This window comes from Varroa jacobsoni, unplaced genomic scaffold (genome assembly GCF_002532875.2).
Source record: "Varroa jacobsoni isolate VJ856 unplaced genomic scaffold, vjacob_1.0 scaffold_736, whole genome shotgun sequence".
NCBI classification, from domain to species: domain Eukaryota; kingdom Metazoa; phylum Arthropoda; class Arachnida; order Mesostigmata; family Varroidae; genus Varroa; species Varroa jacobsoni.
Genome location: NW_019213638.1, coordinates 1 through 25204, shown reverse-complemented (window position 1 = coordinate 25204; position 25204 = coordinate 1). Strand labels below are relative to the sequence as shown.

Below are 25204 nucleotides of genomic sequence, written 5' to 3'. Positions count from 1 at the left end.
ATCCATGCTGTCCTTTAACTTGCTAAAACTTTCTGATGGGCTCCAGTTGCATCTGATGAAAATTATCTTGAATAGATTTTTTTTTTTGTATTTCAAATTCGTTTTATCACTTTATGCTATAAAGCTACGGTAGCTAGTTTCTGTGCAATCTCTACCCTTTTCAAGAACTCAATTTCTATTTTCTCTGGTTAGCAATATTTTCGTATCTAAAGCGACGACAAATAGCACCCTATAATCTGACGCTTGCGTAGACGTCTCATTAGAGGAATAGGTTTAGGGAACAAGTCTTTTGCGCATCTAGAAGTCCCTATGGGCATCTGCTCTCCATTTGGGGCTTGCCTTACGTATCTACTGAATTTGATTTTAATCATTATCTTTGTTTATAACGTAAGCTAAGAAGTAATACTTTCCATCCAGCAGGTGACATTTTATGGGTTGTACCATATACTTGTAAAACAATATGATATAACGTTTGTACTGTACATATTTTATGCACATTGTGTACTTTAGGTTAATTTTCTTACATGTAATACGTCTTTTTATTGTGTCCGAAGCTATTGGCAGAGTCGTTCGTAATATACAAATTCTAACAGACTGTTAACTGTAGCTCCCTAATCGCTTTTTGACTTGAAATTAAATAGGTGAAACATTGCTCAGGATGCCTGCAGGTAGGTCTTCGTCATTTGCTACTAACAATATAAGTGCAACAAAGTTAATTACTTCGTGGCTTTTGGCACCGGATCTGCCATTGTGAAACCGAATTAGCCTGTAACGCCGAATTAGCCTGTAATGTTTAGTGGCAAATTTAAAAACTAGGCCACCGGCGAATACTTGAGTGGTAAATATTATAGTAATCTAAATCTTCAAAAGAGCCAAGAATACCCAGAAGCAAAAGGGTTGCGCTCGAACAGGATCTGTCAGTACCTATATATATATATGTCCCTCTCTATACTCTCCAGTGTGTTATTCACCAAAAATTCGCTCATTAAATATACAACTGTGCAGCAATTAAATTAAACTGTACATTTAGTTTAATCTGTTCAGAAATGAATTTTCGTCCAAGTTGCGCCCCCCATGTAACAATGGTTGAATATGGTCTAGATCTAGGTTTGTACTCGGGCATAGACACACGTTTTGTTTTGTGCTGCCGCCTAATGGAGTATTTAACTGCTATACTGGACGTAAAGCTTGAAACATAAAAACTATTACACTCTAATTCTGTACTGCTAATTCACACAGTAAGCATAGTGGAATATCGAACTGACAACAGAAATAGACTGAACGACGGCTTCTTGCAGATTATTGTTCTATTGAGGCGTTATGGGAGCTATGCCAAATCGAGGCGATAGAAAGTCCTGCCTGTGTCCCTGCAGGAAACTTAGTTGTACTTTTCGATACCGTTGATTATCATTGAATTTAAAACCAACTAGTGAGTTATAAAATTTTCCAAAACATGATGAAATTGCCAAAAGCGTTATCGTAGCCTGAATATTGACCTGGTAGGCACGGTGAACAAATGTGTTATTCTCTACAAGCAACATGGTCAGGATAGATTTCATTGAACGGGATCATGCATTGAAAGTGATTCCGCTAGGAGATAATAGAAAACGAGCTAGTTACACGAGCTGATCAAACATGTTTCTTAATGATTTCTATCGTACGATTTTCGTTTTGCGTGTCCAAATCTAAATCACTGAAATATGAATGAGCTGGTAAAATAAAATTTTGTCAAGCAACAATATGCTGCGCTATATACTACCTATGCACTCTACTACTACTACAGCTTCCTAACGAATGCTAATACGATAAATAGTTAAAAAAAAAAAGCCTATTCGTGAATAATTTCATATCTATAGTAGATGTATTACGCAATTAATGAAGAAAAATTAGAGATTCAAACCTATTTAGAAATCTCGTTCAACAATGTAACTTATTTTTCTCAACATAGCTTTTCACAAACATCTACTGTAGTACCTTTTTGAAATAATAATTCAGCGGTAATTCAGTCGGTTTAAGAGTAAAAAAAAAAACAACACCATCAGGTGTACCTGTCGATGCTATTTTCTTCAGCTAATCACCTTTAATTCTCTAGCCTTAATTAAAGCGTTTCAATATCTTTGGGGTCAACGAAGAGAAATATACGGTTCCCACGTACGATTGATACTAGCAACAAGGTCGAGTACCAGTCCTTAATCTAAAATATTACATCTACATCCGTGATATTTTCGCATGTTGTACTACATGTAGGTCTAACAAAAGATAGCTAAGATTAACTAAGTCAGTTTTTTCGCTATTCGCTAAGCTGATGCCCCCTTAAGTTACTTGTACTAAATCAAACCAAGACTTTCTAACGGTCAGCTGGGAAGTCATTCGAAAGTAGCGTGAGGCCAACCTCGTACACGGATATTGCATGTAGGAAGTGGGGCTAAGCATTGACGAATTTATGAAAACACTGACCTTTCGAGTCGAGGACATAAACACCGTCTCCTATATGTGTGTGTTGCTTATAATTACGGCGGTAACGGTAATAGAATTCTTCTTTGTATAGCACGTCGAAACGACTTTGTTACTGCGTAATTTTTGGCCTGAACAAGAGACACATATTTATTTTTCATTCAAATGTACCAATAATGACCTTGCGTACATTTATCCACTACAACATGTTTTATCTACTAGTCTCTGGAATATTACGAGAGTGATTTTAACTACATCACTTTGAATACGCTCGCCATTCTAATTTTAATTAGGCAGCATTTGAAATCTGTGTGCAATATTGCCCAATTTCCTTGCGCCTCTCTTTAAAAATTCAATTTCCCCTATATTTCACCGTTCGTTCACGTCTACACATGTTTATATGAAATACTGTTATGTAGTAGCTTTTATCATTTAATTGATAAGCTATAGATAGATTTCAGTGAACTGAACTACTTCCAAGCCGTTTGTCTTCTCTATAGGCTCGTTGTAATTTCATTGTGCGCTTTTTTTGGGCTTAAACTTTCTGAATGGCTGTTCCAAAATCAAAAAAACAGCGTTCATGGCAACATTTCTTACAGTAAAGAAGCGAACCCATATAGAGATAGTGCTCTGTCTGAGTTCGAGCTTTGGCGAACTGTTCGTCCTAATGTGCATCCGCCGACTTTGTTACCAAACAACGCCAGTTTTTTTTTTTTATCTAGAATGAAACAACAAACTCATCATAAAGGTAAATAACAGTGCGTTGTTTTCAGATGCGCTGGATGAATGAATCTATTTTTTATCCGATATTGACAGTTTGTGTTATTGCGAGTTTTCATACGGCTTCCGAAAGGCCGGGAAAGATTTTCATGAGACACCCCCCAAAAATCTGCAATAGACTTATATTCTAAGGAATCGAAAATTAATAAAACATATTTTTGTTACAGATAGATTTTTTTTTATAGAGAAATAGACGGTCGTTTCGGAAAAGATATCTATTTCCAGCTAGGTCGTAGTCTTTTCAAGAGTTTTTGCACGCTTTAGACTTTTTGGCCATTTTGCATTTTCAGAACTTTTAGCCTGCTATCAGCTCGAAATTCGATTCCGATAAAATTTTCTGTATATTAGATAGATATATTTCTGTATTCTGTAGCGTATTTGAGCGATGCTTTAGCGAACTTACACTGACCAATATCACGTGACGCCCACTGATAGTAAATGAAAAATTACTTTACGGATTAAAAGGAAATACGACTGTTTTAAGTTCGAATTGAAGATGGAATCACGGTTACGGATGGTTCTATTGAATAACCACAATCGTCCGTAATGAGACGTTTAGCACATAAAACAAAAACTTGAAATAAGAAGATATCGTCTTAGAAGCAGATAAGAGGAAAAAGTCCAGATTTAGACGAGATATATATACATCGAATATAGGACCAACAAACTTAATTTCATTCAACAGTAATAAAACATGCTTTACCTAATAGGGCTTCTGTTGTTTATTGAATAACTTAAAATCAGATTTGACACAGTTAAGTCACAATGATCAGTGTTACACAACGCTTTATTCATCCTTACAATCTTATTTACATAATGTTACCAATTCGAATGTGCTAAGAAACCAAAGAATGCCTGTAATAAATTAGCAAAAACGAGGATCTATTTGCAAAATTAATCCTTATTCCAGTTATCAGCAATCGCACAGGAAATATATAGATTTTTATCAGTGGATGAATGAACTTTGATGTGCCGTACCATTAGGGTCATTCTGATGATACTGTGTAGCCAAATCTGCAAGACGTATAACAACGTCAATAGAAATAAAAATTTGATTGAAGAAATATATATATTATAGGTAGTGAACTCGTCTACGAACAAAAACGTGGACATGAGCCACTTGGTGTTTGATATACTATAAAGGAAGTAACCTCTCTTGTTTTACAATGGCTCCTTAGTCATCAGAAGAATTAAAAAACCCTTTAGGAAACATACTATTTCAAAAAAGAACTTCTAAATACTCAACTTATTGTATCTTTCGTCCATGACATGCGTCGCCGAAAGGATCTTGTTTACAATGCCTGGTTTTGTAATCTCAATATCAGGTAATATAGAGAGTACTCGGCCTAACATCAAAAAAGTTCAGGAATGACGCACACCCCAGCAACTTTTTTTTACCTGTTTGTGTTATTATGTAGACTGTCTATACAGAGTAGTAAAATGAAATTGTAAAGTGTACAGCAACATAGATAGTCCGTTTTTGGCAGAGATTCATATTCTTTTAATTTTTTTTTAAATACCGTCAAAAATATGGTAAAAAGCCGGATCATACAAAATAAGGGCGCAAAGAATCATATTGCACGTTTTCGTTAAGAGAGTGTGCGGCCACTGTTTCTACTACAGCCTGAATCTCAATTCAGCACCGATATAATTCCAGAATTTTTGTACAACCGCAAAATGATTAAGGTTCAGTTAACAATGTAGCAACTCCGTATCAGGTGCTATGTATTCAGTACGTCATCCAAAAACTGTTTTTAGGACAGAACATTCTTGTAAATTATTAAAAAATTATAACATTGTCTTTGTATTTACCTGTGGCAAAATCGGATAATTCGGTGATTGCAGTGAAGTCATATTTTTTCCTGTCTGTTCAATTTTGTTGCCAATTTTAAAGTCCTCTGCGTAAATATTATAGCAGATGAGGAGCTCCTAAAGTTACAATTTTAAAGACTGAAAAATTATAGAGTAAAGGATCTAGGCAACATTTCTGTGGAATGCAACAGAGGGAGACGTAGGTAAGAATTATCTATTCTAAAATTGCCAAATTTTCAGGTATGAGTAACACCATTCAGTGCCTAAAAGCCCCACTCAAAAGGCAGTCGTCTTGGGAGTTAAAGGCACGCAAAAAATTGAGGTAGATGCGGTTTATACAGGCTGAGCTCGCATATACTGGGCAATTCATCTACCTAGGTCTCGTATGACGTGCATGAAGTTTTAGTATCTCCGTCCGCAACGCTTAACCCCTACCAGTTGCCCCTTTCAAACGATCTCACAGTTGCCGCTTACGGAATGAGTTTGATCTGTGATAATCTGGCAATGAAGAATTTGGGTCATTTAAACGGACCAAAGGCCTTGCTCCTTAAAAAAGCTTTAATTGCGTTGGCTAACCCGTAGTGAATTTGTCCTCCTAGCAGCGACGCCGAGGATTTTCCTTGCCGTTTCAACCTACTGTCAACGTCAGCAATTTAAGGAAGCCTGGTAAAATGGAGTCAACAAGACGAAGAGGTCGATCTCAGGCAAAGAGAAACCATGATGGACAAGACCAGGAAAGGACTTGATTATCCCAGCAAAAATGGAGTGACGCGTTATGGTGCACGGTTTCACCATAGCCTATGCAATGTACAGATGTTTCATAAACATAGTGCATATTGTGTTCGTACTAGATATAGACAGTCAAGTTCGATCGCCGAGCAACCTAACGCAATAATCTACCGATGAATGGCAGTAACGAGGTGTATAATGCAATCATGGGTAAATCCTAAATAAATAACACCGAGAACCTTGGCTCAGCCATGCTAGAAACCCTCTTATGACATTAGCTTCAGCGTTCGTGAAGCCGTCATATCTAAATGGCATATAAAGCTTAGCTTCATTCATTGCGAGGAATTTCTCAAATGTTTGTCATCTGTATATTCTACTGTAGGGCATAAAGGTATCTTTCTTTTGGGTTAATGTTTCGCGGTAGGTTTTCTTTTTATTAAATTGCGTATACTATTTAGGGGGGTTGAAAACGTTGAAACCAGAGAAGGTAGAACATGTTTATATCCATATTTTGTCGTATATCCATATATTAGATGTAATTTTATTGTTCACACATTAAAGTCAGTATTTTGGAATCCCTTCACGACGATTTGCATTAGCACGGTTAGTCTCCTATCAACGGTCTGTTCAAGAGAACCGACGATAGAATACGGTACGTTCTTTGTCGCTTTCGTTAAAACGTGCAAGCACTCAAAGTCACACCCAAATTTGAACAAAGCATCGGTCAATTTTATTTGCCGCGACTCAGGCAATGAAATCGTGCGTTGTTGCTCCATGTGCTGTCGATTGCCGTGCCACAGATTCATGAATTTTATTGAAAATTCAATATATTTGGTAGGATTGACAGTTTCTTTTTCAGACGGAACCTCGAAAAAGGGCAAATTGTTCTAAAATTTCTTGCAAGTGTCAGCATCAGCTTACGTCCGAGTCTAATTGATACAGAAGGCGCTTCTTCCCTGTTCGACGCTATTTCCCTCCTGGTGCTTCATTGATAGACGGCACTCGTGATAGTGTGCTTCTGCTGGTTTTTTTTTGCTGGTAATACATAGTCGCGCAAATAGTCTCAGGAATATACCCTACGAGGGCTTCAATACTGATTTGTACTTTTCACTCTTGAAACTTGCTTCGAAGATTCTTACATGGAATTGACAGGTAGTGTATCTTCGTGCTCCATTTTGTTTAAACACTTCCGTGTCCCCAACGACTCGTTTCTCCATTAGAAATCCTGAACTATAATCACTTCTACCGTGATCTTCTATGTTCAATTCCCTTTTTTCAATGATTACATCAGTGTTGACACCATCTCCTGTCGAGTGTTTCCACTAAGCAGCGCCATCATCTTTGAAGAGCCGTAACTTAATCAGTCAGCATTGATTTTTACAACCAAACAGTACATTAGATTTTATGAATTTATTTTTTGCTAATGATATGTTATCAAATAGCTACTCAGATATTTCAATCGGCTAAATAGTTCTAGTCAAATTAGTACAAACTTCCACTAATTTTTATCCTAAAGTTGTTGAGTTGCAAAAAGTGAAGGGTGGTTTCAAGCTGCATCAACAGAATCCTTTTCGATAACAACGTAGCGTATAGGCATTTGAACTGGGCTAGCTTTGTTTGACAGTATCATTGTCATCCCACATAGTTTAAGCAGATGTTTATGTCAGATGAGACAAGGGTACGAAGTCATTGGGGGTGACGTAATTGACCTGAATTACTGAAATGGTGTTGCAATTTCTGGTTGTTCTTTACAGCCAATATATGCTTTACCTATCCTGAAATGGACTGCACCTCCATGCACGTTAAGCGTTTCATCGGCATGTTAAAAAGGGCGGATTTCCATTTTATATAGCACCATTTTTGTACACTCGAACCGGCCTTTTGTTTAGCATAACGTTAGTGCAACTCTGCGGCCGCTGGTAATTACAGTGTAGGTGTTTCTTCTCACATTAACCTGGCGCACTAGAAGGGAACTAATGGCACAAGGTTAATGGTCAAGATACATTTGAATAACTGTTTGAACTTTTTACGTCCGGTAAGCATTGTTTCAGGCGGCTGGCCACTACCATGGCACACTGAAGTGTGCCAACTGCCAGCTTCGAACCCAGACCATTTCATGTGTTCCTAATTACATGGGGATAGGTTACGGTACGTTTATAGTAATTCTGCGTTATTTACTGCACGAATTTAAGTGCAGTGAGTATTATTACCAAATAGTCATAAGGATATACTTTTGGTGAAATAATGTTGCAGTATTCGTAAGCTCTACCTTATGATATAAAGTATACGAAAGTCTTTTTATGACTAGATACCAAACTTGTAACATTATGTAAATTTTGTACTTATATTCAATGATAACTATCAGCATACGGTATACAGATGCACCGACAATGATAAACTGAATTTTACTGAATTAATTGAGAATTTTATTTCTATGGCCGCAGTTTACCTACACTAGTACAATATGAATCAGCTTATTTTATCTGGAGGAAATCACTTCGACATTGTCTAATTATACGATCTGTCCTACTATTCTATCCTTTTCTCAATTGTTAATTTGTATAATTCGTAGGACTAGCTTTACAAAACGTCATTTCTTGCACTCACTCTAAATATTTTCTTTTGTCGCTTTAGAATTGGCTATAAAGTATAGAATACCAAGCCTATGGTATTCAATTCCAGTTATGTTTGCAGCGTCAAAATTTCATATAATATGCTTCTAAATTAAAATTGCTGATAAAGCTGCACTCAGTATTTATCAGGTGGTTCCCCTTTTGCTATTCGTCTGCATATGTATACGTACAAATATACAGAGCCCTCAACTGTGGTATCTCTTAGGTAGTTCCAAGGACACAAGGATATTTGCCTTGTTTATCCAATACATTAGCTGATTGGGAAAACAGCACAATAAACTAAAAGGCTGTAGTCACTTGTAATCCTGCGCCTAGATACTTACGACGTAATTAAGCCTCGTCCTCAAATTTGTTTAGGTGGATCTAATTATCGCAGCAATGACTAGCGGAATTGTCAATAGATCACGACACAGTTAATAAAATTTAAACATAATTGTACTAATCAATGTATAATTTCAAGTGTCCTGAGAGACGTGATAAGATGTTCTGATACTCCTATTAACAACCCTTATTGTCGGAAAAAAGATCACTGTTAGATCCACCGACTCTGCTCCATTATAAAAGCAGCTTTGTTCGAGTATGTACTTCATTTGTTCATATGTGTATATACTCTACTGAACGGTGCTAAAGGTGTACTGGATGGCATTGGATAGTATATACGATCCGTATTACCTGTTGTAGTTAAATCATCATCACTTCACTAAATCTACACCGTAGGCTAAAACACACTTGATCGATGTTTAGAATTCTTCATGTCGAAATAATTTTTTCTCAGCTAAATTTTTCAGAAACGTTTCCAGCTGTGTGATTTTTCGTTTTAATTATTGTTATATAATATATAATAATGTATTATTATATTAATAATACATTACTATATATTATAATATTTAATTATTATTATACATTATGTATATTACATTATTAAATATTAATTGGTTACTCAAGTCCGCTAAATATCGGCCTTGAGCGCCTAACACGCTTTACTGATTTATTTTCTGAACTTCCATGTTATTTATTCGGCATAAGGGAGATCCAGTAAATTAAGCGTTTCCTTCCCCGTCTAAATAAACCGCTTTGAACCATTACTGTAAATTACCAGTTTGAGCGAATGATCGTGCCGCTCATGGCGCATATATTGCATTTGTAAGACGTGATATCGCTTTGAGTCTAAAGCACGATCATATCTATGCTTGCCTAAGCAAACATGCTATTCACGAACGAGTTTAACCTTGTATTATGCAGATTGGACCTAATTCTTCGGAAAATCCAGTGTCAACTCTCATTACACGCTTTTCAAAAATTGGGAGTTTAGCGATATTGTAATGCACTACGACATTCTCACCCCTTCAGGCTATTCGCCTTTTTTAGCTGGTCAATCTTCATGCAACTGTCCAAGCGTGAAAGCTGTCTTCGGGAAAGTGGAACAAGAAACAGAATATTTGAGAATACTGACAAGGTCGACAATGGCCTTCTACAAGGACCGTGTTCCTACTTCTTTATTCTATTTCATGTGCAAACGCAATCAGGTACGTCTTATCAGCCTGCCTGGGGTAAAAGCTTGAGGTATACTGGCATGCGAGAGCACCTTTTTTTTTTCGCTGTATCGCCCTTGGTCCACGGAGTGGGCTCATGACATGGACAATTCTCGCGCAACTACACTGGAAGAAAGCTAACCGCGTAAATAAAGAAATGGCGCTGGAGCTATTTTAACAACGCTGGAACTTAATACAGCAACGTAACGGTCATAATAAGATAAAAATAATTTTAGCTTGCTATTTTTATGCTTATGTACGCGTTTTATGGGCAACCGATTGGCTCGAATAGATACGTAGTAAGATTTACTAAGACGCGTATGTCTCTAGTCGCTTGTCTACTATCGCCCATGCTTCTGAAGAGAATGCATGTGTTGGGCACCGAAAGACGATTTTTGTACGCCTGACGCTCTTGTAACATTAGACCCCTTTCGCAGACTGTTATAAAGAAGCACTGGTAGCTGACTTCGAAAATCAGGGATTTGAAGGCAACTGGTTGGATTGTGCGGTCGTTTCCAAGCCCAGCGTCAACAGGTCTTCTCACAGTTTTCGGGTGCCAGGCGACACACATCGTATGTTATAAATTGCTGCTTCGACGCTAGGCGCGCTTAAAGAATAATATTTCAGGCGATACTTGTTCGTCAAGTTTCTTGCAACTACGATAGACTATATACAGAGTCGGTCGATTACGCTGGTTAATTAAACATTGTTCCAAAACGTGGTCAAATAGGGATTTATTTGGCACTTCAGACCTCCCTTATATTCTACGCCGGCCAGTTATAGTGGTACATAACCGCTCCTTTAAGTAAGTTTCGCTTGTGAGGAAAAAGGCAACATTATAGGCACGGTTATAGCCCTAAATGGTTCCTTCCTGAATAAAGATTCTGAAACATCTAGCAATGAACGAAGCCACTCATTGCTATACATATATAAACAGAATGCCTAAAGATACTCCGTAGCTTATATTCAAAGATATGGTTGATTCGGTTCGGTAAAAGCTTTGATTTGTATCAAAAATGACCCCTTTTACCTAGGCCTCTATATAAATATTCGACTATTATGTTGTCAAAGCAAAAATTTTTCCAACAAAGAACCCCACTAAAAGATTAACAACCTTAGTTTCTACAACTTCTTAATAGACATGGGTAACGGAATTCTGCTATACAAAACCACAACTTTAAATTATGTGATATTACGATGTAAGATGGAAAACAAACTGCTACAGGGAGAAAGTATTAGTCTAATCAACTTTGTCTTATGCGCATCTCTGTTCCTTTTTCAACCCGACACAACGACTAATATATGTACCATAAATACACTTTAAAGGGTCGATTTTTATCGGACAGCTAGAGTTGTACAGTTAGGTTATTTCAAGCGAATTTGTCGAACGTTGAGATTAAATAACTTTTAAACTACGCGCCACTAGCAGACAAAATTCGGCTAGTAAATGCTCAAGTCTACGAGATTTGAATGAAAACCGGTTGATTTATTCTAGGTAAATTCAGATTTGTTTAAAGATTACAGGTCAAAGCGCTATTGAAATACATTGAAGGCTGGTGAAGACATTAGACAAAGAAGCTTTAAGCGAAAAGATAGTACATGGATGGCGCAAACGTTTTAAGAACAGACTGGCCTGTTGACGATCAGTGAGGAAGTAACCAGATGTCAGGTCTTAAAGGAACAGAATTAATCGAGGAGGCTTTTCACGTAAGGGCTCTGATAACGAAACTGAAATATGACCTATTACAGAATATTAAAAAGACTTGAATATTAAAAATATTGCTCTATGAAGTTGCTGCAGTCCAGTTGGAGTTCCGTATGGTATGTTTTATGTGCCATTTGCGGAACCCTAAGCGACAAAAAAATTCCCTAAGGCATATGTCGCCATAGACGAAACATATTTTAAAATCTACCACTAAACGGACAAGGTCAAGGTGAGTGAATGGTGCTCGGGTGGCAGTCTCGAATATATATATATGCCACTCTCGCCAACAACCTATATATATTGGGAAGTGCCGGACTGTTGACAAGAGTGGCGTAGAAGGGGCTTCCCAGAGCGACCTGACCTGCGCAAATAGTCTTGTCTTAGGAGCCTGTGTCAGTCGGAAAGGCCGCGCGTAGGCTGCTTTTTGAAGTTCAGACCAAGTGGTTGTACTAACCGCGACTCTGAGTAATATTTCCTTAGAGGCACTCGGACGGAGTTGCGCCATAGTAAAGGCCATTACTGGAAGCATCGCGGAAACAGAGGACACGGGCTATGATTTGTCAAGCTCCAAGAGGAATTGAACGAAAAGAGTGCAGTAGTTTATAATCAAGAAGAGGATTAAAAGAGCACGTTTCAAGATATGCACCGGCACTGTAAAAACCCACCATAATAGAAGGCCGTTTCCACAAACGTTTGATCCTCGTAGTCAGGATAACTTTGTCGCCCCTCTGAACCCTGGTCACCACCGAAGTCCAGCGCAGACTTGTCAGTTCGTACGTTGTAATTGGCCATTGAGTCAATGCCACGGCTCATAATCTTGCTACGGACTATCGTAATGTGTAGGCGTGACAGGGCATCGGCATTCCGGCTCGCCATGCCACTCTGATTTTAAACCTCAAAGTCTTAACTTAAAAATTCCATTAGGCCAATCGACACAGTTTACTCTTCAGGCTGTACTTGCGACGTGTACTTTGATTGCTAAACCCCCTTGAAAATGCTGCAAGATTGGATTTCAAATAAAAATCTTTTTCGAGCGAAAAATTTGATCCGGGACGAATTGACGGTCTGCTTTTGACATGCTGCCACGACTTATTTATCTGGGCCAAGTTCTATTCAGACGCTTGAAGCTTCGTAACTCGCCGTTGACCGTAGGGCTATTTACAATGGCTGCTTCCTCTGCGTCTCGGGAGATAACTTGCGTAGAGACCCTATGACTAGCCAGAGTATTATAACTCTGTGCAGACCAAACAAGCATTTCAACGCCCTGAGGTATAGAGCGATAGTGCTGAAAACTGAAAGCATCTGTCGAAAATGCCCCAAATGCCCCTCGATTCCACTGAGAAACGCTACTCATCATCCTAGTAAATAGCGGCCATTTAACTTAATCACAACCTCGTTGATTTACGGCTGGAACATCTCCAGAGTTTTAGTCGACTCAAGCTATACGCTTGAATTTATATAATCTTCCTGGGGTGCAAAACGTAATTTCTACTTGTTATCGTACGCCGTGAGGATCTGCCGGTAACCGCTCATTAGGTCTATTGTAACTCCCCGTAATGGCTTAAAAAGTAACGTATTGGCTTGCTAATTTGTTTGCTAATCTTTGAAACACATTGTGGTTTAAATTGGAATCCGCGCATGGACAGACTTCGTTTCGTGCTGGGAGCTAGCTGTCTGATGGAATACCTAACGGCGATACCGAACGTAAAATTCGAAACGGAGACCTACTACAGAAAACGTTTAAGCTTCTCCTTCCTTTTTCCTTCGAGCGTCATCGATTTGCAGCAGGAAAATAATGTCTTGCTGTACCCTCTTCGTTACGCGGGCTTGGCGCATGGCAGGATTTCAACGATTAACTAGGCACTAGGTTACCCCTACTGGCAATTATTAGATAAGCATGATACGACGAGCAGTAGCACATACGACACTGCTTATTTACCTAAAGAAAATTATTTCTCAGTAGGGTCTGTCGTGAATACCTTGAATGTCAAATTATCAACGACAACCAAAGGTTCCACCTACTTTCTTACGACACTTGGCTTGACTTTTCCCTTGAGGGTTAGAGGCTGCTGCTAAGTGACTGGCGTTGCGGCCTGTGCCCGCGGCCACACGTCGATGCGTTCTTAAGACATGGTTGACATGGCACTTCTCACAGCGCCCGTATCTAGCGCATCCGGTACTAATTCACTATTATCTTGCTGCCGATCTCTCTCTCTATATATATATATATATATATATATATATATATATATGATGGGGATGAAACAGACGGCTGGGGAAATAACCTGGTGAAGCCGGACGCCCACCGATCGCATACGTAGGTTATTAATTATGCGCTCGCGTGCTCTGCAACGATAACGCTACGTCAGCTTATTGATCTACAGAAACGGTACGGTCAGATCCGTCCGCTGAGGATTAATTCCTTTCTTTACCATCCGGCGTATAGCATTCAGTTTCTTAAATCAAAATGCTGTTCAAAAGCGGATTTGACGCCCCGACGAAGCTCGCATCAGACGTCAAAATAGTCTTAACTGAGCTCTAATTCATTCATCAAAGCTCGTTTGATCTTACGAAAGGGAAATGTTTGTTCAGTATTTGGCTTAAAACATCTCATTTATATATCCTGAGTACGACCTCCAGGTCGTACCATATCAGAGCTCGGAGCATAAGTACTACTGCAACCGGCGCACGAGTTGATCTTAGAAGCCCTACTGGTCCGCCGTCGGATGCGCAATTTAAGCAAGCTATTTGTTCGTCCGACTACCGTCAAAGTATCACGATCCCACGGCTGCCAGTAAAATTGCAGCGAGGACATGATCTGACTGTTGACCAGCCGAGAAGTATTATATACGCAGAGGGAAACGAAAATACATTTATTATAACAAGATGTATTTTAAATCCGTTTTAATATATCTAGTTATGTATTAATCATTCAAACATTTAACGTAGATAGTAGAATGTCAGTACTTGCACCTGATTGATCAGATTCTGTAGTGGATTGCGAATCCAGTGCGAAAGATAACGTAAAAGAGCCAATACCAGTTTCTATGAAAATGCACGACAACTAATATGCCGCTTCATCATCAGAATTATACCGAATAAAAGTGTATATATATGTATATGTATGGGATGTAGCTATAACAACCCTATGTATAACTATAGCTATAACAACCCAAAAACGAACCTGTCTAAAGACATGGATAAATAGCAAATTATTTTTCTTTTTATACTGAATTAAATTGAGCTGTTAAGTACAATGTCTGCTATAGCAAAAATTACACGGCGTGACATAACGTAAATTGGAAATGGCGGGAAAACTTCTACGAGTGTTATCTCGTATACTGGATTCAGTCAGTCACGTTAATACCGGACCGTTTATCTGTCCTATACGAAATCTAGGCGCTGTCACAGCAGGAATCCCAATGTATCAACAGCTATCGTTAGATCGCCTCAGTTTGACACTATGCGTTTGAAGTCAATCACCACAATCTCATTGCCACAGTTATTAGTATCAAAAGAGATTAAGTCGACTTCAGCCAGCTTATGTGAAAAATTTGGCCCATATATTATTAAAAAAAAAAAAAAAGACAAATAGGAAGTACTATTATTGAAAATATCGTATTGATTATCAGAATTTCATGTTCCTACATTAGATAACTTTCACTTAAATCAAGGGAAGGCTATTTGCGATAGATAGATATAGCTTTGACTATGTGATTAGGTAACCCCTTTTTACTTCAAGTTTTGCATTTAGTACTGCTTTGAGGCAAGGCTTCAAACGGCTGCCTCCCACCGCAAAAGTAAGTATTCCTCCATTGGGCTTTGAAGCAAAACCGTCTCACGTGTGCCTGAGTTTGGTTGGTGAATATGCTACCACCACACCATTACGAAAACGGAGAGTAACTCCTTTCCATTAGGATAACGCGTTTTTTGCAGCATATGCTATTCCTCTTAATCTCTACTTGTCTTTCCGCCTTGTCCTGTACTTTATTTTTGCTCTTGAACTCTTCCTCCGCTTCAGCAGGTTAACGTAAACAATTTATATATGTCGTATATTTAGCCCAATGCGTTCTCATGTACAACTTCGCTGCTCCTGTTTCAAATAGTCATTCAATGATGTAAACATTTTACGCACATAAGCGATCGTGGCATCTTCAGTCACCAAGTGTATCTTATAAATTCTAGCTGAGCTCTGAGCGGCTTTGGCTCTTTTTTTAACCAACTGCGAAACATGATGTAATCATCAAACTTGAACGTTGTCATCTTGAAGCAGATGTTCCATAGAATAAGGTAGTTGAAAATCGGAAACGTCTGTTAAGGTCTTGTTTGAACCACCATCCTGATCAGACTTCTACTAAATATTTTCGATCTCCTGTGCATTTCTAGTTCCTTTTGTTATATTTTTTTTTACTTTCCGTGATCCTCATCGCATACGTTAGAGAATTTTACCGCCTCACATTTTTAGTTAACTATTATTAGATACTATCGCATTTCTAGATGCCAATCATTGACAACGCAGTCTATATATGCGTCCGACTGCGTGCAAATGAAAACGCCACAAGGAGGCCGAATGCAACCACGGCAACATTTTCGACATCTTATGCAATGCCATTTCATCTGAGTAGGAACAAACATGCTAAACAAGACGCAGGTAGTTCGATGACTGGCGTACAGATAAAAGAAATACACAAAATCATAAGTTTGGGACACTTTTCAATATGCAAATGGTACATACGTACCACACGTAAACAACAGCATACGACGCGTGACCGAGGTAGCGGCGACAATCTTACCAGTACCGCCATCCTCCGAACAGAGTGCTTCAGCCAATCAGAGACATTGTTTTGCCCACATTAGTGCCAGCGGGTTATATCGGGAAAGGTTACAGTATTATCCCTGCACCTTGTTTGTTTTTGTTGTTATTTTAATTTTCGTCTGCAACACCTGCTTCTGCTAGTGTTCGGGACAGACCTGGCACATGTTTAAGCAAACAAAGTTGTCATCGTGTATCATCGTATGAAATATGTTCATGTGCAGACTATGTTTATTTCAGACAGTTCTGATGTAGCTTTAACTTGCATTTTAATGCGATTCGAAGATTTTCGTGAACTCTGTGTCGTCATTATGCATGTTGTACGTGCCGAAATAACTTTGTGATTTTAACTTGTTTGGCAAATAATTGCGGTCACACTTCCTGTGCCTTCGATTAATTCGATCTTTACAATACATACATATAATACAAATACATATAATAAGCATTATAAAAAAATGTTTATATCAAGTGTAAAAGCGTAGGAAATTTTTCGTGAGAGGCTGCTTGGATGTCATACAATTTATTATAAGAATTTCAAGTAACTGTTGTGATTCTTGAGCTACTTAAGGCTTACATAGTTTTTTAATCTGATCATAGTTACTCTAGCTTTTCATTTAATAATTTCTATTACATTATATTTTCTAATTTAGTAATAATAAATACATAAATAAATAAAAATAATAATTAGTTTAATATATATTATATTATAATTTCCGTCTATTTTCCATTCTATAAATGTTTAACCTTAACGTAAACAAAATATGTTATATCGATGAAAATCATTTACTGTCAGAAGACGCAAGCAGTCACATACTTACATACTGTCACTATGGATCTCGCTGTCCAAGTTGCGCCTGCGTCGACTGCCAGAGGCCGGGCTCCATCGCGACGCTAGACGTAGACAAATTTCTGCAACGCACTCATGACGTTCTTTTCGTACTTGATGTAAATCAATGCTGAAACTTATGCGCACAGCATCTGATTGAGATGTTCGAGTCTACAATACGACCTCCAATCTCGCAGGAAGCATGGCTCGTACCTTAACTATACAGCTGTGGCCGGAAAGCCCAAATGGCTGAGGTACAGCAGAGTTTTACTTTTTCGCCTCCATTTTTAAGCCAGTCTGTCCAAAAACGTATGCGTAACAAAGACAACCCGTTTAATCACCGATGCAGAACATCAACGACATATACGGCTAACGCACCAGTTCGCGGCTTTTCTGATTAATTCTCTAGCCCTCATAAATCACTTCCCGAGTTTTTGTGTCACGGGATACAATACCATGTCCGGTGCCCTTTTTGACCGCAGCATTGGAAGAGGTGTTCTTTAACAAAACCCCATAATAGAAAAATTAGTGCAAAGTTCTGAGAGCCTGCACAACCAAAAAGCCGCCGATCTTAATAGGGTTTGCAATGAACATCTTATATGCGCTGTGATTCTGGTACTGCGCAGGACGTCACTATTGAATAAACGTTTGCATACACTTCCAGCCTGGTGGCGAAATGCTACCATGTTAGCGACTTCTAAAGGAAAAGGCGACCCAGCCGCGCCACCATGGTGACGGGTTATGAAGAAAAGCATTTGTTATTAGCTGCCTTCCGGCTTGCTGACTAAAAAACGGAACAACATGAGTTCCGGATAGAATGTTTCACAGAAGCGGCACACAGGATCTTGATGGCCAGCGCCAGGAAAGTATTGGATTACGTGATGTTCGTCAGCTTCATGGCAGCTTCCCGCGCATAGGAACAAGCTTATGCGTATGCTGGCTGAGATGGGTATCCCTATGTATGTACCTTGTCGGTATGGTTTAAAGAAGAACAAAATAACGATCTATGAAGGAGCGGCCGGACTCCTGCCTTTCACACAAACAACGGGAGAAAATTTGTGTTTACTCTTACTCTCAATCTTGGTAAGGGGCCTCTCCGACCAAATTGTATGGCCAAGGATTCAAGCGAAGTCAATTTGCCTGCAAGCGACTTAGTGATGTACGGGTAAAAGAGGTTAAAATTGCAACAAGCTCTAGCTTGAATCCACGCGGCAGTCATAGATTTTGGACTTATCGTAAAGCAGATATAGACGGGGCCGATGAAGTTTAGAAGGGGAAGCCAAACTATGGCCGCTTGCGCCTTTTACACCTCGCCAGGTCGTCTCTGCACCAATGTAAACTGGTTTCTGTACTTAAAGTTGCTCTTCTTCGTGAACGGCAATAGTTTTATCGCGTACTTCACCTAAAAATGCAGGAATTCAGTGTTAGTCATATAAGCCGTGAGATCATGTTTCCCGCAGCCGCCCTTAGCTCGTTCGGTAGCTTCGATCGCGACGTATGAGATACGCGTCGTTAGGGAAGATCTTACAGTCGCTAGAATATATTTCGATAAAGCCTCTCTTCTCAGAAGAGTGCTGGGATTACAAATACTGGCTCGAAATAATCTTACTTATCTCCTACTCAATTCGCTAGGGTCGTCCAAGACCTACGTCATCGCTTCGAGCTCTTAACGACCAAAGCTTGGCAACCGAGAGGTAATGACGCATATTTTATCGCGATTAGAAACGGCATGTGGAAATGTATGAACTGGCTTAACAGATATACCTCCATTCGCTTTGCCATGCGTGGGCTACACCATAGATTCTGCAGAAAACTGAATTGCCACGAACTTCTATGTTTCGAATTCGGTGTCGCCGTTAACCATTCTATCAGACGGCTGGTTACCAGCACGAAACGAAGTGTGCTTACGCCCGGATTCGAACCTAGACTATAATATGTTAGTTGGGAAATACGTTGCCTGCCAAGCTATCACGGAGATGGGTTCGCACAAACGGACGAGATGTGGGCGAAATTATGGTAGGTATCATGCCACTCTTTTGCCACTTGGTACCGTCTTTAGGGCATCTGGCACGTCTCTAAAACTAGTTTTTGTAAACTCAGTAAGACTCACAAAAATCTTACGACGCGAAATGCTTAAAGTGGTTCGTTATACTTCTTCCCCAACATCACTCTGATGTTATTGATGAGATTTTTGATGAGGATATTGTGTTGCTGAGTTGTATTTATCAAGTCTTTGAATATTATTATCGAGTATGAATAAGTAACATTTTAGATACCTATTAGACTAGTAAGAAAGTAATGGCATTTTGTCAGTGCACCTTATCTTTTCGACTCACTCATTTTAAATTTTGGAGGAAAAGAACGTCATTTTTTTTAAAACTTTTATAAGCTTTTATAAAATACATTTCCTGGGTGCTCCATTGCTTTTTTTTTACCGTTAGGTCATTACGGATTCCTCGGCGAACGAAAGAATCATCTACGAAAGTGACGTATTGATAGACCCATTTTTAAACTCCTACTGTATATTTCCAATCGCCTATCCTCCACTGAACTGTTGTATAAATCGGAACTATTTTAAACCCTAAGGCCAAGGTCTGAATGTTGCCCAAGGTTTGTGTTAATTTCGGATCGGTAGACATAAGGGAGTTCTTATACAACATTATGGTTTCACAGTGTTTTTTGTCCTTTTTGACCTGTTATATTATCAATTTTTAATTCAATTTGACATCGAGTCGCAGTCCGCATTTATCATTTTACTATCTTTGAGAAGCTAAAATCACCAAAGATATCTATCCGCAATTGGACCATTCCTTATTAAGCTAAAAATTGTCATAATACATCTACTTATAGAACCTAACGGCGACTTCTTTTATATTTTTGATAAAAAATAACACTTCTTCTGGCGTGCGATCAATTATATGCGTTTATTCAAAGGATTAGCAAAAGATCTAAAATGAGAGTCGTCTTCCTTTGATTAGGATTTGCCCTAATGTATCTAGAAAATCCAGTTAGTATAGCAGCTTGTTTTTAGCTACACAGGAAGCATTTACGGTGACTCACCCTAATCTTCACGGAACAGATAGAATCACCCCAAGAAGCGTAATTTGTGTTTTAAATCGTGACCTTCACCTCCAGAGGGCTAAAACAAATTTCTGCAAAATCTGTCGGATACTTTCAATGACTTTTTAATCTTACACAAAGCCTTTCTTGTTGTATTCTTCTAGGCGGTATAAAAATTGTAAAGCAAGCAGTGCCAAATGTGCGGTTTTTCAATTCTATGATTTCACATCCGAACCCAATCACAGACCAAGGTAACAAAAAAATGCACAGTAACTCAGACGAACGGCATATCAAGTTAAAAAAAACGAGTGATGAAATTTCACTATTGCCGAAGCAGTTAGCCAAGCTAGCATAAAATGCCAGAATTTATTGAGCTGCTACCGTATGCGTTGGATTAGGAAACTGATAACATGCGCTTCAACACTTTAATCCCTAAGTTTCTAGGCGAACCAAGTGTTCCGGTTTGCAGAGACTCTTATTCAAGCTGCAGATGCAGCGTTGGAATGATCCATATTATATCATACACAGCGATCAACGGTAAACGCCAATGGATCGTTGCGCATTTAAACACGTACAAATACGTTCGCGACAATATAGAAATAAGTAGTGAATTTGTCCAGAGATTCATAGATGGATTATTTTATTAATCGCCAAACTTGTCGTGAGGTAAATGTAAAACCTTGGAATCTTAAGCAGTGTAGTTGAATAGTGCTGTCCCCAATAATTAATGTTATGTTGCTATATATGACACAATGAGCAAACATACTAAATAATAAGGCTTAATTATAGTCGACTGACCAATGGGGCCCTAATTACTTTTGCAAACATACATGTACCAAGTAATTGATACAAACCCCATTTAGCTTTTTAAGTTTTACCCAATTAAATTAGACCGAGAAGCCAATTAAATTAGAGTGGTCTGCGCCGTTGTATGGCTAAGGAATCTGGATACTGGAAGAAGTTGCTAAACTTAATTGAAACTTTTGTAGTTAAGCCGCTGTTCATCACTCAAGACTTTTTATCTTTATCATTTTTATTTGAAACCTTTAAACTTCTATATATTTTCTCTACAGGGTATGACAGACTTAACTTAGAACAGACCCGGCTAACATTCTCATAAACCCTACTAATGAAAGCAATAAAATAGCAAATTAATATCACAGCAAAGGTTTAAAACTAAGGAATACATGTTTTAACCTCTTTAATTGAAACAACAAGGAGTCGGCCAAGCTTTCGTATTACTGAATGTGATAATGAAAATGTCTAGAAATAGGATTTATGACGATCTTTACGCGTCACCTGTTGCGTAAATTGGCATGCTTTCTTGCTTTTTCTTTTGTAGTATTTAATCTTCTTACATGAAGATATATTCTGGGATGCCTGGCGCTTTTTAGCAAGTCAGTGGATATGAATCATATTTAAACTGCTCACCAGCGCCAAAAGTTAAAAACAAAGGTATCATGTAGCGCAGAAAGTCGATGCTCGCTAGTTACGTTTCTGTTTCTAGAAAATAAGGCAACTGACAGAATCTATCAAAAACAGATAAAAGCACAGGACATGGGAACCCTGACTGAAGTAAAAGTTCAATACTATTGGGACTAAATCGGAAGGTTTAAAACACTGGAAACTGAGGTGATTCACCTTAGAATCTCAAGCTAAGGAACCGAGTTACTGTGACCACGAAAGCTTCCCATTTATGGTCACGATGTCTTTCCAAACTAATGGTTGAGCAAATTGTCTCACATCATACAAATTTTCATCTATCCCGGACCCGGTTTCTACACGACCCGTATTTCACTTTTTTCTTTATTTTTAACATATTTGTTGCAATCTTATAACGTGAGCTTGGAGGACTTGAACTACCACAGAGCACAGTGGCCAGTTTCAGCTTGCCTAAAATTTTTACCAATTCACGCTGGACTTTACCAGCGTTTTTTTTTTTTTATCAAACTCATTATTAACTGATGACTCTCGATCACTTTATAGTCGTAGATGATCGCGCATTTTTCCACCAATAGTGCGTAGTATCTTAGGATACATATGCTATATTAGGTTGTTCTGAGTTACCTAGGTGGTTGAAAACTGAACGTAAAATATACACGAGAGATTACTATACCAGGTTGTCCGGAGCTACCAGTCAAGTAACTCTGGAAAACCTAATATAGATACATATTAAAACTGCGTTTGATTATTGTTGCAGACAACTTCAACTAATGGTAATTGGTAACGTAAAAGGTAATTGATTCTTTCTATAGTACAATGCTGTAGTTAGCTGAACCGAAATAAGATATTTATTCAACATGGAAAATGATATGCAAATATACTGCATACAAAGGGTCCGTTTAAAATAAAAATATGTCGATTCTAACATTTACATAGCATGACGCAACGACCGTATTCACTATGATACATATTCATAAATATCCCGTAACCGAGTGGAGGTAGAGACAAAGAAGCGGATGAAAACTTAGGATGTTAATATTGTGGCTTCATGACATTGATGAAATCAATGGTGGAATTAAATTTAGGGCGAGAGACTTATAATGTAGGAAGTTATTTTCATAGCACTGGCAATGAATATTTCCTGAAACAAACAAACCCACCTACAAATTCCCTAACGTAAATACGTTTTCTGTCTGAAGAACTCTACTAGAGTATGTCACGTTATTCCAATACCACCTGCATTCAAAGGTGAATACAAGCAGAGATCAATGGTTGGTGCTTCTACAATCACGTCAGCATTTGTTAGAGATAGCGAGTAAACACAAAGTACAAAATAGGCCTCTCTAAACCGTCTGGAGGTCAAACTATAACCAATGTCAACGTCTAGAATCTTTCTATTTTAGATTCTTGTGCGTTTTTGTTGGATGAGGTTGCCTTCCTACTACTCGGCTCGCTTACTTTATACCATTTGTTGCCAAGTTAGACATAATTTGATTACTCAGAGACACGTTCTGCCTAGTCACATGTAAGCTCCATACGTCATACATTTTTATAACAAAGCATGCAAAGAAGATTGACCCCGCTTCCGATGCGTGTAGTGCTCCCCCATTTATAGAATCAATCGCGTATTTCGATTATATAGAAAATATACCGCAATATAACCTGCTCAGCAGGCCTGTGTATTTCACAATGAAATTTACATACACATACTTACGTGCACTAAACTGAATATGTAAGCATGCTATACCTTAGTGAAACCACTAAAGCATGATTATATCAGTTCCACTACTATCTACAGCAAGAAGCTACGTAAATATAAATGGTGGCAGATGACAGTTTTGTCATTTAGGACTTGAGAAAAATAACGGCAACCACATTGGAACATCTAGCGGTTTTTAATCAAACAACATAAATTACTTTTACGTATATGTCTGATAAGTGAACATAGTTATGTTCACGTAAGTCACTCATGCATTATCGACATACTTTATATTTAGACACTTGTCAATACGCATTTGCTGCACGACCTCTGCCGTGGCGTTCATGTTATTACCATTGTGCCTTATAGAATGCTGCGTCAACTTTTGCCCATATATGTAGTGGGCACAGGTCAATACACACTAATTGCCAGCAGATAACTTACGCAACATTTTGCTAATCCTGGACACACGAAAAGACTTTTCATTCGCTCGGGGGGCTTATTTTTCGACAAGTCCTTAAAATTCAGAGTTCTACTGATTACAACAGCTGGGTGACATCTGTCGACTGTTTTCGCATCTACGATTGACTGCTTCAAGCGATCAGCTTCCGACGCGCGATACCCAGGTACGTGTTATTTGCGACGTCAGCACTCGCTGATTTCTATCATTTAGCACATGCGTATTGTACGAACAGATCTGTGTAATATGTAAATCATTTGCTTTCATTCAATGAGTGGCAAGCGTAGTAAGTAACGGTTCGTGCTGCTAATGTCTGCGAAAAACCATAGTGTGAACGACCCTTCACTAACTGATAGTCTACCAAACAATTTGAACTCCGACTTAGTACCGACCGGGCAAACAAAAGAAGGAGCCTGTACACAGCCTATTAAAGCGGAGAAGAAAGCGCGCGACATCGAAACAACGACAAATGGTTTATAGAAACATGGGTCCAGATCGAACAAAGAAAACAGCAGTGAATTGGTATTATGCGAGTGTCTACAATGTGATGATAATTTTTAACAATCCAACAACGACGTGCCAATTCCATACGTCTCTAAATTGCCACCGAGACGCTTTGAGATGGGCAGCTCCTGTTAGGCTTTTGACTGTAGACGGAGAAAGCGCCTCCTGGACTCGATGAAAAAGCTATCTATACCTATATCGAATTAATTTCGTACAATGTAACGTAATCAAATCGAAAAACTCAACATACAACCAATAACATAGTTTTTACATGCAGTGTAAACCTATAATTAGTTATTAATTGGTTTGTTGTGCCATTATTAGAGGCAGAATTTTGATGAGACAAACTATCAGCCACAGCAATAATGTGCATTTTCTAAACTGATACCTTGTCATTTCTGGCTTTTGTTTTGGTTTAATTTCTGAGCAGTGTTTGTGAGTACCAGATCGATTGTGTGCGTTTTATTGAAAGCAAATAACGCCAACTCTGGGCCGAAACGATACCTTAGATTGTGTTACAAAATAGACCGTTGGCGCAACGATAACACGTTTGCAAATGCGACTTACGTGCGTGTATGCCGCGGTCCATGCCTACACGACTCTGACTTTATGTGAGTTAAACAATCTACTTAGATATATTTATCTTTCCGAATAAAATCGGTCATTTTGCGATATACGTTGAGATACATATCGCTTTAGCCAACTGGAACACATTGGATGCTGTCTTGTGCTTTTCATCATGGTGGGGATTCGT

General features: G+C 38.6%; 2 long non-coding RNA genes across 3 annotated transcripts in view; one reads left to right on the top strand and one right to left on the bottom strand.

Moving 5' to 3' along the window:
- The window catches only part of LOC147753114 (uncharacterized), an 89132-nt gene extending 65112 nt beyond the window's left edge, over positions 1-24020 (bottom strand). Inside the window, exons 1-3 of one of the 2 annotated variants that reach the window (XR_015312166.1) lie at positions 23931-24020; positions 17277-18686; positions 6172-7130 (exon numbers count right to left, since the gene is read on the bottom strand). This is a non-coding gene — a long non-coding RNA (uncharacterized LOC147753114). Of the gene's footprint in view, positions 1-6171; positions 7131-17276; positions 18687-23930 lie in introns of those variants that run through there. The other variant, XR_015312167.1, reaches the window with a different exon arrangement.
- A 3-nt stretch (positions 24021-24023) lies between these two features.
- Positions 24024-25163, top strand: LOC111263124 (uncharacterized). The gene is made up of 2 exons (XR_002682049.2): positions 24024-24112; positions 24332-25163. It is a non-coding gene; the product is annotated as an uncharacterized LOC111263124 (long non-coding RNA).
- Positions 25164-25204: the final 41 nt, after the last annotated feature.